The sequence below is a fragment of the Lagenorhynchus albirostris genome, chromosome 19 (genome assembly GCF_949774975.1).
Source record: "Lagenorhynchus albirostris chromosome 19, mLagAlb1.1, whole genome shotgun sequence".
NCBI classification, from domain to species: Eukaryota; Metazoa; Chordata; class Mammalia; order Artiodactyla; family Delphinidae; genus Lagenorhynchus; species Lagenorhynchus albirostris.
This window is the reverse complement of record NC_083113.1, coordinates 16,543,142-16,560,408: the sequence shown is the minus strand read 5'-3', so window position 1 is coordinate 16,560,408 and position 17,267 is coordinate 16,543,142. Positions and strand designations below refer to the sequence as shown.

The 17,267-nt window shown below is 38.8% G+C and overlaps 1 protein-coding gene across 7 annotated transcripts in view; it reads right to left on the bottom strand.

Annotated features, from left to right (window-relative positions):
* The window catches only part of LOC132510376 (zinc finger protein 565), a 32,433-nt gene that overhangs the window by 14,677 nt on the left and 489 nt on the right, over positions 1 to 17,267 (bottom strand). For 2 of the 7 annotated variants that reach the window (XM_060132379.1, XM_060132383.1), the window contains exon 2: positions 5,635 to 5,727. The exons of 1 other annotated variant lie outside the window; for it this stretch is intronic. The gene's annotated coding sequence lies outside the window, so the exon portion shown is untranslated. Of the gene's footprint in view, positions 1 to 5,634; positions 5,957 to 12,690; positions 12,916 to 17,185; position 17,267 lie in introns of those variants that run through there. 4 more of the 7 variants (XM_060132380.1, XM_060132381.1, XM_060132378.1 and 1 more) reach the window with 4 other exon arrangements.

Here is a 17,267-nt window from a genome sequence, read left to right as displayed (position 1 = left end):
TGCTTATGACATTAACTATGAGGACCAGGTCTCATCATCACTGTAAATAGTACGGGCCACAGTGAGTGAAGTATAAAGGTGACCAATGAATACTGACTGAATATATACAAGTTTGGTTTTCACCCATTAATGAATGGAAGGCTACTGAAGAATTTAAAAAAGGAAGTGAAAGGGCCAATATAGCCAGATTATTTTAGTGGAGAGGAGTAAAATTGGAGTCAGGGAGATCAGCTGAAAGGTGCCTGTACTTTCCCAAGCAAACAAAGGGCCTGACCCAAGATAGTGATAGTAGAAATGAGGATGAAGGGGATGAATTCAAGGTGTCAGAGAAGTAAAATCAACTGGTTCTGGCAGCTGATTGGATATGGATGCAGAGAGAAAAAGGAGTCAGGAATTCTTTCATATTTACTGAGTTCCCAACTCAGTTGGCATGGTTCTATGTGTAAGGAAGATAGCAAATCCAGTCTGTCCCAGCGGATCTCACATTCTAATGGAAGGAGACAATAACAAATATTGATATACTGACATTGATATTCCTATTTATATGTAAAGGAGTCAAAGTTCTATAGAGGAAAATAAAAAGATTAAGGAGATGGGGAAATGAAGGGTGGTCTAAGAAGGCTTTTCATCGACACAGAAATCTAGGGGAAGCACAGTCCTAGCAGAGGGACCAACAAATGCAAAGGCCTCTAGGCAAGAGCAGGCTTTAACAACAAAGAGGAAGGAGACTAGAGTGGCTGGAATGGGGTGAGTGAGAACATGAGGGCCAGAGAGGTAGATGGAAGCTGGATCACACAGGGCTTGTGGGCCTTGTGTAAGAACGTTGGTTTTTACTCTTGAGTAAGATACGAAGCCAATGAAACACTTCAAACCAAGGAATGGCATAATATGATTTACATTTAAAAGGATCACTCATGGAAAATGGACTAAGAGGACAAGGGGGGGAAGCAGGGAAATGGGGGGAACTGAGAAGGTTACTGCAGTAATCCTGGCAAGGGGTTGAGGGGCTTGCCTTAGGGTGGTATGGTCATGGGGGAGGTGACAAGAACTGATCAGATTCTAGATATTCTCTGTAGGAAGAGCTGACAGGATTTACTGATTTTAGGTATAAAAGAAAAAAAAAGAGGCCAAGATGATGCTAGGGTTTTTGGCTTGAGCAACTAGAGGTATGAAGTTGCCATTTTTTAACACAATGGACTGTGAGAGGAGCAGGTTTGGATGGACCAATTATGAATTCTGTTTTACCTTAATACTTGAGATGATTATTATATGTCTAAGTGGAAATGCCAGATGTCCATTAGACATTCGATCTGGGAGTTCAGAGAAAGTTCAAATGTAGGAATATAAAATTGGAAGTTACTGATGTTCAGTTGATATTTGAAGCTCTGATACTAGGTAAGATTGCCTACAGAGTGATTAAAGGTAAGGAAGAAAAACGGTCCAAAGCCTGAGCCTGAGGGGCTCCAACGGTTAGAGAACAGGGAGATGAGAAGGAAAAAAGAAAGAAAGAAGTCTGAAAAGGAAATATCAGTGGAATAGAAGGAAAAAAAGAGAATTGGGGCTTCACTGAAAGCCCAGTGAAGAAAGTATACCAAGAAGGAAGGTGAGAACAACTGTCAAATGCTACCAATAGGTCAAGTGGTATGAGGAATGAGAACTGTCCATTGGATCTGGCATTAGAGAGATCATTAGAAGTCTCAACAAAAGTGGATTCTCTAGAGTGGAGGACACAAAACCTTGGCTGGAGTGAGTTCAAGAGAAAATGGAAGGTGGGACTTCCCTGGTGGTGTAGTGGTTAAGAATCCGCCTGCCAATGCAGAGGACATGGGTTCGGAGCCCTGGTCTGGGAAGATCCCACATGGCGTGGAGCAACTAAGCCCGTGTGCCACAACTACTGAGCCAGCGTACCACAACTACTGAAGCCCGCCCGCCTAGAGCCTGTGCCCCGCAACAAAGAGAAGCCACCGCAGTGAGAAGCCCGAGCACTGCAACAAAGAGTAGCCCCCACTTGCTGCAACGAGGGAAAGCCTGCACGCAGCAACGAAGACCCAGCACAGCCAAAAATAAATACATAAATACATTTATAAGAGAAAATGGAAGGAAAGGAAGTGGAGACAGAAGAGCCATCCCTTTCAAGGAGTTTCGTTGAAAAGAGCAGAGAAATAGAGCTAGAAATGGATATGGAATCCAGGAACGGTTGTTTGTTTTGAATGTGGGAGAGATTACAGCATGGTTTATAGTGATGGGAATAACCCAGTAGAGAAAAATGAATAATGCAGGGACATAGGAGACAACTGCACAGGAGCAATGACCTTGAGCAGGAGAGAGGGGATGGGAACCAGCACCCAAGTATTGGGGGCTGAATTACAGAAGATCACAGGTAGTTCGTTCATAACTAGGGAAGGTAGAGTACATAAGTACAGGAATGATCCCCAGGTTTCTAGGGTGAGGTGATGCAGTGCCATTCATATACACTTTCATTTAGTTTTAATTTTATAACTACCCTGTTAGTTAAATAAAGTTGATTTTATTTCTCACATTATACATAAGAGAAGCTAGAAGGCCTGAGAGGTTATGATATTGACCCAAGGCCACACTGAGTGGGATATGAACCGAAGTGTTGTATTTTATTGCCCATGAAAGTTTCCATCAGCATAAACTGCCTCCCTGTGGTTACTGCCATTAATGAGGGGAATGAACAATAAATTCCCCAATTAAGAGAGTTAGAAAAGGCCCAATTAAGAGAGTTAGGGGCTAATGGGAGAAGGAAACTGAAACCTTTTGTAAGGGCTTTGTCACAGGAGACAATTCTGACAAGTAATAGTTTCTTTTAAGAATTATTAGACAAGAAGGCACCAGATACATTAGAAATCAGGAGGGAAAAGCCTAGGAGAACATCTCAGAATTCAGAGGAGAAAAAGACACAGAAGAAATGAATTCTGAAAACAAAGGTCAGAGATATGGAAGAGAGATCCAGAAGACCTAAAATATACATAAAAGTGGAGAATAAAACAGAACAGCGGGAGGAAAAGTGAATAAAAGTTAATAATAAGCGTGTTTTCTGGAGGAAATAAAATACTTGAATCTTTATATTAGAAAGAATCCCTGAGAGCTTATAAAAATTCACAAAGGGCCACATGTGGATGCATCCTGGTAACAATCCTAAAATTTTCACTTACCAATAAGATATTATTCTTAAATGTCCATGGACTATTTAGAATGCACCACATAATACCAGCCATGTTCCCTTTGGAGGCTTTGTATATTCCTTCCAGAATGCTCCTCCTCAAGATAGTCATAGAGCTCACTTGCTCCCTCCACGAAGGTTTCTGCTTAAACTTCACCTCTATGACCAAACTATTAAAATATTACCCTTTGTCATTCACTTTAGCCTTCCCTGCTTTATTTTTCCTTCTAGCTCTCAGTGCTACTATACATTATATTATATATTTGCTTGTCAATTATTTGACTCTTCCCACTAAACTTAAAAGCAGGGATCTTGTTGGTTTTGTTCATTATTAATTCCTCAGGACATAAAATACTACATGGGAGGCACTCAAACTCTCCAATAAATGTACAAGATCACAATGGAAACCTTAAGAGTTTATCAAAGTAGCAATTTCTCAGCCTATTTTTTGTGGTTGTACCATAAGCCAAAAAGAAGTTCTAACTTGATAAAATATTTAATATAAAAATAAAATATCTGTAAATGTACTTCAGACAAATATAATGTATTTATATTTTGTGAACACATAACATACAAGGCAGAAAAATACAAAGAAAAAACTTATATTTGAGATTTTAAAAACTCTAGCCCAAAATACTAAAATCAAAATGAAAAGGCAAATGATAAAATGGAAAAAAAAAAGCCTTTAACTCACAAGTCAGATAAACAACAAAAATTCTTATTGGATAGTGCTTTTAAAATTAAATTTTCAGGGCTTCCCTGGTGGCACAGTGGTTAAGAATCTGCCTGCCAATGCTGGGGACATGGGTTTGAGCGCTGGACCGGGAAGATCCCACATGCCACAGAGCAACTAAGCCCGTGCACCACAACTACTTAGCCTGCGCTCTAGAGCCTGAGAGCCACAACTACTGAAGCCCGTGTGCCTAGAGCCTGTGCTCCGCAACAAGAGAAGCCACTGCAATGAGAAGCCCGTGCACTGCAACGAAGAGTAGCCCCTGCTCACTGCAACTAGAGAAAGCCCACACGCAGCAACAAGGACCCAACTCAGCCAAAAATAAATAAATAAATAAATTTAAAAAAAAAATTAAATTTTCAGAAAAAAGCAATAATTTTAGATAAATGAGCAAAGGATATGCATGGGCAACTCACTAGATAATAAAGTGGCTCCTCAACCTATCAAGAGTTTTAAAACTTCACTAGTAATGAAGGGAATGTACGTTAAAGCAATAAGGAAATAACATTTTACAGTTATCAATTTGGCAGATTTTTAAAAGACTGATGACACGTCACAAGAGCATGATGTGAGGAAATGGACACACACAGTAGATTATAGCTGGTATAAACTTGCAACAAGGCAATGTTAGCAGAAATTAAACCATGTATATCCTCTGATGAAGTAATTCTATATCTGAGACTCTATCCAAAAGATGAATGTGGGGTGTATGATGGAGACACTGCTGACGATGGAAACAACTTGAAGAGAATTTAAATATCCTACAAAATATAGTGTATCCATACAATGGAAACATTGTTGCCATAAAAACGTATCTTTGCTGATGTTAAGATGTTAAACAACTTTGGGTGAATAAGGTAGGTAATAAAACAGTATATGTAATCTTATTGTTATAGGAAAAATATATACATGCATATATACATGCATATGTGTATGCATAGAAAATGGATTGAAAGAATTTTCAATTAAAGTTTTACATTTGTGTCTAGGTGTATAATTATGGGGGTATCTGTTTTTCTGTGTGTGTGTATATATATATATATATATATATTTTTTTTTTTTTTTTTTTTTTTCCGGTACTTGGGCCTCTCACTGTTGTGGCCTCTCCCGTTGTGGAGCACAGGCTCTGGACGCGCAGGCTCAGTGGCAATGGCTCACAGGCCCAGCCGCTCCGCGGCATGTGGGATCTTCCCAGACCGGGGCACGAACCCGTGTCCCCTGCATCGGCAGGCGGACTCTCAACCACTGCGCCACCAAGGAAGCCCATCCTGTATTTTTTTTTCTTTTCTTTTCTTTTTTTTTGGCCATACCACGCTGCATGTAGGATCTTAGTTCCCTGACCAGGGATGGAACCTGCGCCCCCTGCATTGGAAGCATGGGGTCTCAACCACTGAACCGTGGTTCACTGAACCGTCAGGGAAGTCCCTGTTTTCCTGTGTTTTCAAGTTTTCCCTTAAGCATATGTTTTATCATCATAAATAACACAATTAATTCCTTCCTCCTCATGGGGCAGGATAGATTATAAAAGAAAATACGAATGGAGTGATACGAGTGACAGTGAAGTGCCTCTGGGAACTTGTATGCTGAAGGAGCTTAATCTTCTCCATAGTTCTAGAGCCTTTGAGGGGTGTGTTCTCAAACAGTAACTGACTTCCCACAGAGGAGGTGAGCTTTCATATAAAAGCCTTTCTGTTTCCTTAGTCTCCTCACTCACCTGTGCACAGGCCTCTTGTTAACCTCTTTCCACAGTCCAGGATGTCTTCCTTGCTCCAAAAAAAATTCACACCTAATTTACAGAAGCAACTTCCTATACACAGAAAAAGAAATGGGTCTTAGTCAGTGTGGTAGACATTACTAATTTAATTACTAATGTCTCACCATTATCCAGTTTTTCAAGTATCCAGTCTTCCACATAATCCAGACCACATAATTCTCTAATCTTTCTATTGCTGATGTGGTGGCCAAGGAGGCTGTGTGTTTCAGATGGTACAGCTACAGGATGGCGGAGTCTCCTTTAGTCTGGGACCCTGCCTATGCTGATGCATAATGAGCAAAAATTAAAAAGTTATTTTGTAAACCACTGAGATTTGGGGGTTGTTTGCTACCACAGCATAACAACCTGTCCTAACTAATATGCTAATTCAGCTATACTCTGACTAAATAAAAATTCAGACTTGCGGCCTTGGTCAATACAAGAAAGAATAATTTTTAAAAAGTCACAGGAAACTTCAGAAATAACAGAGCAGAGCTGTGCATTTCCAACTCTATACATCTCAAAGGGATTTTTCACAAACCCACAATGTGAAACAAAAGGCCCTAAAAAGGCAGATGATGAGTTAGGGGACAAGTTGTTCTTGATCCAGCAAAATCATGCTCCTTTAGATCTCTATCATCAAATCTTTGTACAAATCCTTCTAAGCAAAGTTCAGTCATCTACACACCACCCAGTGAAGCTTGCAGTTACGTCCCTGGATTTTCCCTGTCCCTAAATTGACAGACATTCTTCAGAGGGCATGGATCCCACATCACACAAGGCTTGGGCCGGGGGAGTGCGAGAACTTGATAGCTCATGAGAAGTAGATATATATAGATATCTTCACCTTAACATTAGTAATCTGTTCCTGAAAAAGCAATCATTCTGAGTAAAAACTCTAACCAGGAGCCTCTCTCCCAATATTTTAAATGTGAAAAATATAATGAGTCACATTTTAACACAAAGCCCCCAAATAATTTCCTAAACATAATTAAACACAAGAAACACCTACATATAAATAATAAACTATTGTATTAAGATGAAAATTTCTGGGACTTCCCTAGTTGTGCAGTGGTTAAGAATCCGCCTGCCAATGCAGGGGACACGGGTATGAACCCCAGTCTGGGATGATCCCACATGCCACAGAGCAACTAAGCCTGTGCACCGCAACTAATGAGCCTGCGCTCTAGAGCCCATGAGCCAAAACTACTGAGCCTGCGCGCCACAACTACTGAAGCCCGCGAGGCTAGAGCCCGTGCTTCACAACAGGAGAAGCCGCTGCAATGAGAGGCCTACACGCCGCAACGAAGAGTAGCCCCCACTTGCCCCTACTACAGAAGGCCCGCACGCAGCAATGGAGACCCAACGCAGACAAAAAGAAAAAAAAAGATGAAAATTTCTTAAAACATCACTTCCTGATCACCAGTTATTATAGATATTAATAATTAGTTGCTTTGTGTGCAGTAACATGGCCTCCTTTAGCACCATGAACATCTGCACATCCCTTTTGTTGACAGGCCAATCTATACGTTTGTCAAAATATTTACATGACTCTGATATTTAACTAAGTGAATTTCTGATGTAACTTGAAACTTTTCCCATATGTCATATTTTTAAATGTTGTATTGAGCTTTATGGATGTAAACATCCAGTCTAAACATCAACCCAAAATCAATACACTGAGAGGTATGTACATTCTCAGGCAATGTTCAAGATTCTGAGTCAGACAACAGCATATTAAATAAATTAAAGATTTCTATAAAACAGCAATTCTCAGTACTCACAAATTTAGTAGTAATTAAGTAGTTAATAACATAGAAAATGTTCAAGATATGGTTAGATTACAAAACAACTGGGCATCATATGGTCTTATTTGTAAAATACATGTATATATTAACATAGACAATATAGACAGACAAATCAGACTGAACATATCTGGGAAGTTTTATCCTTAAAGATTACTTTGGTTATTTCTGGGTTGTGATCTTCAATTTTCTTAGTTTTGCTTAAGTGTAGTTTTTCAATAACCAGGCATTAATTTTTAAATGCATATTTTAAAGTTCTGTTAAGTATAAGCTACTCCCAAACGGCAGATGAAAAAGGAAATACTTTATTTTAAACAATCTTCCTTTGAACATGAAATAATAGCTCAGGATATTCTAAAAACAGTTCTTTTTCACAGAATGGCTTTTGTTGTTTTTGCTTGTCAGCTCCCAATTGTTGCAAACTTCTTGATTTGGTAACTACATTTATGTGTGCTGGAGACCTGCCTGGAAGAGAACTAAAAGTCATTCAGGCCAAGTCCTGTGTATAAGTGATGCTTCCTTTCAGCACTTCTCGCCAGATAGGTTTATTATGTTTCTGCACCTGCCCTATTTGCCTCAGTGTTCTCTAAACAGCTATAGAATCATCTTGCTCCACTGGTCATACTTTGTATTTCTTTTGAACACTTTTTTTTTTAAAGACTTTTTTGATGTGGACCATTTTTAAAGTCTTTATTGAATTTGTTACAATAGTACTTCTGTTTTATGTTTTGGCTTTTTTGGCCATGAGGCATGTGGGATCTTAGCTCCCCAACCAGGGATCGAACTTGTACCCCCTGCATTGGAAGGCGAAGTCTTAACCACTGGACTTCCAGGAAAGTCCCCATACTTTGGATTTCTGATGATTAGAATGAAAATTGCAGGAAATATAGGTGACTCAGTTCACCTCCATAGAGTTCTTATGGGATCAGTTTGACTTAGGTATGACATGACATGACAATGACAGCTCTGGTCATACAAATATCTTCCTCTTATGAACTCTCATAGCATACTATCAGGGTAAACTAATGCCCTTTTTCATCCTTTACTTCGGACATTTGTATACAAGTTTTATCTTCCCCATTACATTATTTGTAATTTAAAAACAGAGATTCTCACTTTTTAAAAGTACTTTGTCTCCCTGAGTTCTAGATTAGGATTTTGCATATTTGGAAATTCTTAATAAATGTCTAATGCCTGACCCAAAGGAATTCATTATAAAAATACATGAAGTTGTATGCACAAGAGTACTTTTGGGACAATTTCACAATTAAAATATAGAAATATAAATGCTCTTTAGTAGGCAGTAAAGCGAATAAATTAAGGTGCATCTCGATAATGAAATACTACATAGTGACTTTAAAATATAATTGTTACACAGTCAATGCATTATTAAACGAAGCAGGCAGGTTACAGAATTTATATAAGAGATACCACTCTATAAAATCCCACAGAAAGGGCTTCCCTGGTGGCGCAGTGGTTGAGAGTCCGCCTGCCAATGCAGGGAACACGGGTTCATGCCCCGGTCTGGGAAGATCCCACATGCCGCGGAGCGGCTGGGCCCGTGAGCCATGGCCGCTGAGCCTGCGCGTCCGGAGCCTGTGCTCCGCAACGGGAGAGGCCACAACAGTGAGAGGCCCGCGTACCGCAAAAATAAATAAATAAATAAATAAAAAATAAATAAAAATCCCACAGAAAAATACCTGAAATATATCCATCAAATATTAAGAATATTTATCTTTAGATGAATTACATTTTAAGCAAAATTTCTAATTTTTGCATTAAGCTTATATATTTCATAATAAAAAACATAACAGTACTTTCCACTTAAACAAAAATAAATAACTAGAGTTGTAGCTGACATTTATTTTCCTGGCAGCAGAAAAATTATGAGCAATCGAGCCAATGTCTACAACACAAGTAGGGACAAAAAAGGAAATTAGTATGATTGAAACAAATTACAACTAAAAGTTCTTTAACAGTCCTTTAACATATTCTCTGGTGCACTGAAATAGCCTCATTATCAAAAACATCCTGTGAATGACCAATTTTCAAGACAGTGCAATTTCCAGTTTAAGTGAGACAGTGAGCACAAAGCAGAATGCATGGTGTCAGATACGTAGCCAGTTTCTTCTCCATTCAATTACCCATTAAAAAATTTGGGGATGGGATCTTTCCAAAATTTGAATACTCTTTTTTTTTTTTTTTTGCGGTACGCGGCCTCTCACTGCTGTGGCCTCTCCCGTTGCGGAGCACCGGCTCCGGACGCGCAGGCTCAGCGGCCATGGCTCACGGGCCCAGCCACTCCGCGGCATGCGGGATCCTCCCGGACCGGGGCACGAACCTGTGTCCCCCGCATCGTCAGGCGGACCCTCAACCACTGCGCCACCAGGGAAGCCCCGAATACTTTTTTATTCATCATTTTCAGTGTTGTATCATTACCGTATTTTCCTTGTTCTGGTTAACTCTCTGTAAGCATATGTTTATTAGCTGAATAATATTCCATCATATGAATGTAATATGTGATAGAAACTTCCTCTTTTAACTCCCTGTTGTTGGGCACAAATTTTGCACAACATCTCAAAGGTTATTATTACCAGGCACTACTGTCTTTGATTGCAGTTCTAAATTTTTAAGGGTCATGAATCTCTTTGAAAATCTTATGAAATCATAAAACTTCTTTCAAGAAAAAAATCAAATAAATAAGTATCTGCAAGGACTTCCCTGGTGGTCCAGTGGCTGAGACTCCGTGCTCCCAATGCAGGAGGCCCGGGTTCAATCCCTGGTCCGGGATGCATGCCACAACTAAGAGTTCATATGCCACAACTAAGAGGCCCGAATGGCATAACTAAGATGCCACAACTATGAGCCTGCAAGCCGCAGTGAGGATCCCGCGTGCTGCAACTAAGACCCAGCGCAGCCAAAATAAATAAATAAATAAATATTTAAAAAAAAATGTATCTGCAAAAGCTGCATAAAATTTCATGGCGTCTGCAGAGCCCTGAAGTCTAAGGGTGGGAGCCTGGACCTTCTTTAAAAACCCTGCTGTAACCACTTATTTACAAACACCAAGTACTACTAGCTAATATTCTTTTTTTTGTTTTTTCCATAACTTATCAAAAGAACAACATGGATTTGGCTGGAAACAAATTTAAGACCCAAAACCTAAAATGTCCCATATCAAATTAGATCTGGTTACTGAAACAAACTTTTATCCCAGATTTGTGAATCTAGACTTCTGATATAGGTCCCAATCACATTCTTACTCCTAAAAGCCAGAACAGCAGAAGGCCTTGTTCATCAACCCAGACTGTGAAAATCAAAAATATTAATAACAAGTGTTACATGATCCAGGGTATCTGTGTACAATTATGCAGGGGCTATTGTTCATGAGTCAACAAATCACAACCCTCCAAAAGATGTAGATCTATGCCAACAGAACCCTTTGCTGCATAAATGGTATAAAGGAGAAACTGAATAATTTGACAATAAAAAAAGGAACATCAGGAAACTAGCTGTACTAGACATTAAAATGTACTGTAAAGTCTCTATAATTAAAACAGTGTGGTAGTAGTGCATAAATAGACAAACCAACCGGTGGAACAGAAAAGAAGGCCTAGAAATAGAACCAAGTATCAATATGTATGGTCATTTAGTATATGATAGAGATGGCATTTCAAATCAGTGGGGCAAAGATAAAATTCTTAATAAATGGTGCTGGGAAAACTGGATAGCCATTTAGAAAATATAAAATTAAATCCATACCCCATTCCATACACAAAATTAAACTCCAAATGGATCAGGGTGCTAGATGTAAAAGATGAAATCATACAGTTATTAGAAGATAACACATGTAAATTCCCCTTTAATCCTGAGATTGAGAAAGGCTTTCTAACTCCGGAAGCAATAAAGGAAAACATTGGTAATTTGACTACATAAAAATAAAAATATTCAACGACAAAGCACACCATAAACAAAGTCAAAAGACAACTGTCAAACTGGAAGAAAATACTTGCACCATACAACACAGATGAGGAACTAATATTCCTAATGTGTAAAGAATTCTTAAACATTGTGACAAAACACCAAAAACAAAAACAAACAAACAACAAACAAAAAACCCCATGAAAGTAAACAGGAAAAAGAGATGGACAATTCACACACAAAAAAGATGTAAAAAAGGCCCTTAAGGATATGTATGCAAAGATGTCTATCAACATAGTACTGCAAGTCCTAGCCAGAGCAGTTGCACAAGAAAAAGAAATAAAAGGCATCCAAATTGGAAAGGAAGAAATAAACTTATCTCTGTTCACAAATGACATAATCTTATATATAGAAAACCCTAGAGATCACACACACACACACACACACACACACACACACACACACACACACAAACCCTGTTAGAACTGAAAAATGAATTCAGCAAAGTTGCAGGATACAAAATCAACACACAAAAATCAGTTGAATTTCTATATAGACTAACAATGAACAATCAGAAAAGAAAATTTTAAAAAACAAATCCATTTATGATAGTATCAAAAAGAACAAAATACTTAGGAATAAACTTAACTAGGGAAGCAAAAGACTTAACACATTGATAAGTACAAAGATTGCTGAAAGAAATGAAAGAAGACATAAATAAATGGAAAGATATCCTGTGTTCAAGACTTGGAATACTTAATATTGTTAAGATGCTGTCATGGACTTAGAATTGTGTGTGTCCTCCCCGCCCCATTCATATGTTGGAAGCCCTAACCCCTAATGTCACTGTATTTGGAGATAGGGCCAGTTATGGAAGTAATTACATTTAAATGACATCATAAGGGTGGGGGCCTGATATGATAGCAGTAGTGTCCCTATAAGAAGAGATACCAGACAGCTCACTCTCTCTCTGCCATGCGAGGACTCAGTGAGAAGGTGGCACCTTGATCTCAGACTTCCAACCTCCATAATTGTGAGAAAATAAATTTCTGTTGTTTAAGCCACCCAGTCTATGGTATTTTGTTATGGAAGCTTGATCTGACCAAGACAGATGGCAATACTACCTAAAGTAACATACAGTTTCAATGCAATCCTTATGAAAACCCCAATGATTTTTTGAAAAAATGGAAAAATCCATCCTAAAATTCACACAGAATCTCAAGGGACCCCAAACAGCCAAAACAATCTTACTCTCACAATTCTTGATTTCAAAACTTACTACAAAACTTACCAAAGATGGTAATCAAAACAGTGTGGTGGGCTTCCCTGGTGGCGGAGTGGTTGAGAGTCCGCCTGCCGATGCAGGGGACGTGGGTTCGTGCCCCTGGTCCGGGAAGATCCCACATGCCGTGGAGCGGCTAGGCCCATGAGCCATGGCTGCTGAGCCTGCGTGTCCGGAGCCTGTGCTCCGCAACGGGAGAGGCCACAACAGTGAGAGGCCGCGTGCCGCAAAAGAACAAAACAAAACAAAAAACAAACAAACAAAAAACAGTGTGGTACTAACAAAAAGACAGATATCTAGACCAATGAAATAGAAATCCTCACATATATGGTCAAATAATTTTCAGCAATGGAGTCAAGACTATTTGATAGGGGAAAGGACAGTCTTTTCAACAAATGGTGCTGGGAAAACTGGATATCCACATGCAAAAGAATAAAGTTGGACCTGTACCTAATACTACACTAAAAAATTAACTCAAAATGGATCAAAGATCTAAACATAAGAGCTAAAACTATAAAACTCTTAGAAGAAAACATAGGGGAAAATCTTCATAACACTAGATTTAGCAATTATTTCTTGGATATGACAACGAAAGCACAGGCAACAAAAGAAAAAAACGTGTTGTAGACTTCATCAAAATAAAAAACTTTTGTGCATCAAAGCATACTGTCAACAGAGTGAAAGTACAATCCATGGAATGGGAATATTTGCAAATCATGTGTTTTATAAGGGATTACTATTCAGAGTATATAAAGAACTCCTAGAACACAACAACAAAAAACAAACAAACCCCGGTGGCCTCGTGGTTAGGATTCCAGGCTTTCACTGCCATGGCCCAGGTTCAATCCCTGGTCGGGGAACTGAGATCCTACACGCTGCACAGTGCAGCCAAAAGAAAAGGGGGGGAGGGGCAAAGGATATTTCTCCAAAGATATACAAATGGCCAACAAACAACGTGAAAAGATTTCCTACATCACTAATAATTAAAGGAATGCAAATCAAAACCATAATGAGATACCACTTCACACTCATTAGGATGGCTATTATAAAAAAAGCAGAAAATAACAAGCATTGGCAAGGATGTAGAGAAATCAGAACCCTTGTTCACTGCCAGTGGGAATGTAAAATAGTGCAGCTGTTGTAGAAAATGGTATGGTGATTCCTCAAAAAATTAAACATATCATGTGATCCAGCAATTCAACTTCTGGATATATACTCCAAAGAAGTGAAAGCAGGGACATGAACAGATATTCGTAAACCCACGTTCAAAGCAGCATTATTCACAATAGCGAAAAGGTGTTAGCAACCCAAGTGCCCACTGATAAATTAATAAACAGAATGTGGTATACATGTACAATGGAAAATTATTCAGACTTAAAAAGGAAGGAAATTCTGACATATGCTACAACATGGATGAATCCTGAAGATATTGTGCTCAGTGAAATAAGTCAGTCATAAAAGGACAAACACTGTATGATTCCACTTATGTGAGGTACCTAGAATGTTCTAATTCATAGAGGTAAAAAGCAGAATGGTGGTTTCAAGGGGCTGGAGGAAGGGGCGAAGGGAATTATTGTTTGATGGGTACAGAGTTTCGGTCTTTGAAGATGAAAAAAGTTCTGGAGATGAATGGTGGTGATGGCTGCACAATGCAAATGGAGTTAATGTTACTGAACAGCATAATTAAAATGGTAAATTTTATGTTATGTATATTTAACCATAAAAACCCCCAACAAACTGAGATTGGTTGGTTACCTATAATGGGTGATTGGGCACAGTGTGGAAAGAATGGGGGAATGGAATTGGGAGAGAAGGAATGATGGAGGAGTAACTGAGTAGATCTTCTGGTCTAATTCTAACTTTCAGAACCATGTTAATGTTTCACATACTCAAAAAATAATTAAAATCAACCAGGATGTGTGTTTGGGAGCCCCAAATAAAATACAAACAGTAACAAATGAACCTATGTATATTACAAATGAGTAATATTACCATACAGATGGGTGTAGGGAAAACTGTATTTTTATTTATTTTATTTTTGGGGGGGCGGTACTGTATTTTTACTATGAACTGTAAGACTAAATACAAAAAGAACTATATGGGGTTTGGGGATATGTGTTAGAACTACTTTCTACTCAAGACTGAGCAAATAAATAAATGTACTGTGGTTAATGAGAGCCGAGTTTTTCACTGTCAGAGAAAGGAGTTACAGAAAAGGAAATGGAGATGTCTAGAAGAAGCCCTGTGGTATTGAACTGGAATTGGAGATATCATATGACATCATGGATTATCTGTATAGGTATACATACAGATAGATACAGATGTGTGGGTACAGATGCATATATTTCATATCTGAGAAAGTCAAGAAGCAAAGACATCCCAGTAGCAATGAGCACATCTAATCTCGGTTTCTAAATATAATTTTCTAATAAAAGGTGCCAGTGATCCCTGGGAAATTTGCTGATTCCAGGACTAAGGCTGGGAAAGTACAGTATCAACCTGGAACATCCTGTGGTGCAGGAAAATAAGGAAGTACTAAATAAATAAAGGGGATATGTTGAAAGGATACAGGAACCAATCCAAAGGGTTTCCCAGTGGCCAAATATGGGACAATTCGAGCAATAAAATAGTGATAGTAATGGATTATAACCTATAGTATTAAAAAATCCAGACTATACTTATATAAGTTAGTAAATCAATTAAATGGGGAGAAGGAAAATCTAGTTGTGACAGAATTATAATTAATAAATGTAGAAGGAATAACAGAAGCCGAAAAAAAAAATCACCGTTTGGCAAATACCTGGTAATAAATTCAGGCAGGAATTATCAATGGATGTAGTAGATGGAAGTAGGATGAAAAACAGCATAATTTTATAGACCTAAAGTATTTCTCCTTGAGACACATTAATTATAATGGAAAGAGTGACTTTGCAGTGGAGAAACCTGGCAAATAAAGTTAACACCACCAATAATGAGACAAATTAATCTCATGTGTCTCCTGATAAGATGCACTGAGAATACATCACTTCTGGGGTAGTCTTGCCTCAACTGCATAATCCAAATTTAATTATGAGGAAGTATCAGACAACCTCAAATTGAGGAACATTCTACATTGCAGAATTTACAAAATAAATGGCCAGTTCATCTCAAAAGTGTCAAGGTCATGAAAGACAAAGATTGAGTAACCGTTCCAGATAAAAGAAGACTAAGGAGAGTTACCAACTTAATTGCAACATATGATCCTGGATTGGATCCTTGTCCAGAAACAGGACACTAAGGGACACTGATGAAATCTGAATAAGGTTTGTAGATTGGTTATTTATCAGCGTGAATCTCCTGGCTTTGATAGAGAAGCTGGGTTAAGAGTATTTGGGAATTCTATTTTTGCAACAGTTTTAAGTCTAAAGCTAATTAAAAATGAAAAGTTTAAAAACATTTAGATTAACATTAGGTGTATAGGGAGTATGGAAGGTATGGGCCTTTCAGTTCACCTCCATAGCACTCAGTAATTTACTCCAATGGCAAACACTGGACACCAGTTCACTTGGGGGTGGGTGGTGGTGTGTGTCTTTGTTAGGCAAGAAGTTTCAGAAGAAGGAAGGAAAAGCACGTGTTAAAAAAAAAAGCCCCAAAGGGGGTCATGTGCCCCCATAACAGCAAACAAGACAATTCCAGTTTCAATCTCTCTCAAGAAAATGTGCTCCTCAATAAAAACTCAACAAACAAACAAATAAAAGAAAATGTGCTCTTTAAACAATCAATCTGAAATTTCCTGATTAGCACTAGTGAGGTAATCTGCATGATAAGACCCCTGCCATTCCCTTCCCCTAAAAGATGTCCCGGCCTAAAACAATCCTTTCTTTTCTTTTGCTAATAACTTCCTTGCACCACTTCCCTACTGCCTATAAAAACCTTCCATTTTGTCCAACTCCTTGGAGTATCTCTCTACTTGGTAGATGGGATGCTGGCTGACTCATGAATTGTTGAATAAAGCCAATTAATCTTCACATTTATTTGGCTAAATTTTTTTTTTAACACACATCACGAATAATAAGAAGGGTTTCAGGGAAAGAAGAAACATTGATACACGGAGAACTTGGCTTTTGGATGTTCAATAATAATTCTTTTTGTCTCTTCTCAATACGTCTCTTGGAGAAGAGTCAAGGAAAAGCAATCATGACGGACCAGGGCATTTTAAAAGGGTCATCGCCCGACCCTCCCACACAGAGGAGGGAGAGCAGAGAAGACTGGACATCATGCCCAATTTCGGTGTTACAGGGAAAGGCTGAGGTTATCACTGTCCAGGGCCAAAATCTGTCAGAGTACTGGAGTCACAGGCACCTCACACCCACACACTTGGTGCTGAACAAATGGTCAATGTCACACAAACACATATCCACTCTTAGGACACACAATGAAACACGATCATAGACACCTCCACAGCTTTATACACAGCCACAATCTCACACCCACTAAGGCACACACAGTCGCACAATCTACTCACCACCATGACACACAAAGACACATTCAGAATTGTGCATTTTCAGCCCGCTCACGCCAGCGCGCAAAAACCCAAGGCTCTCTGG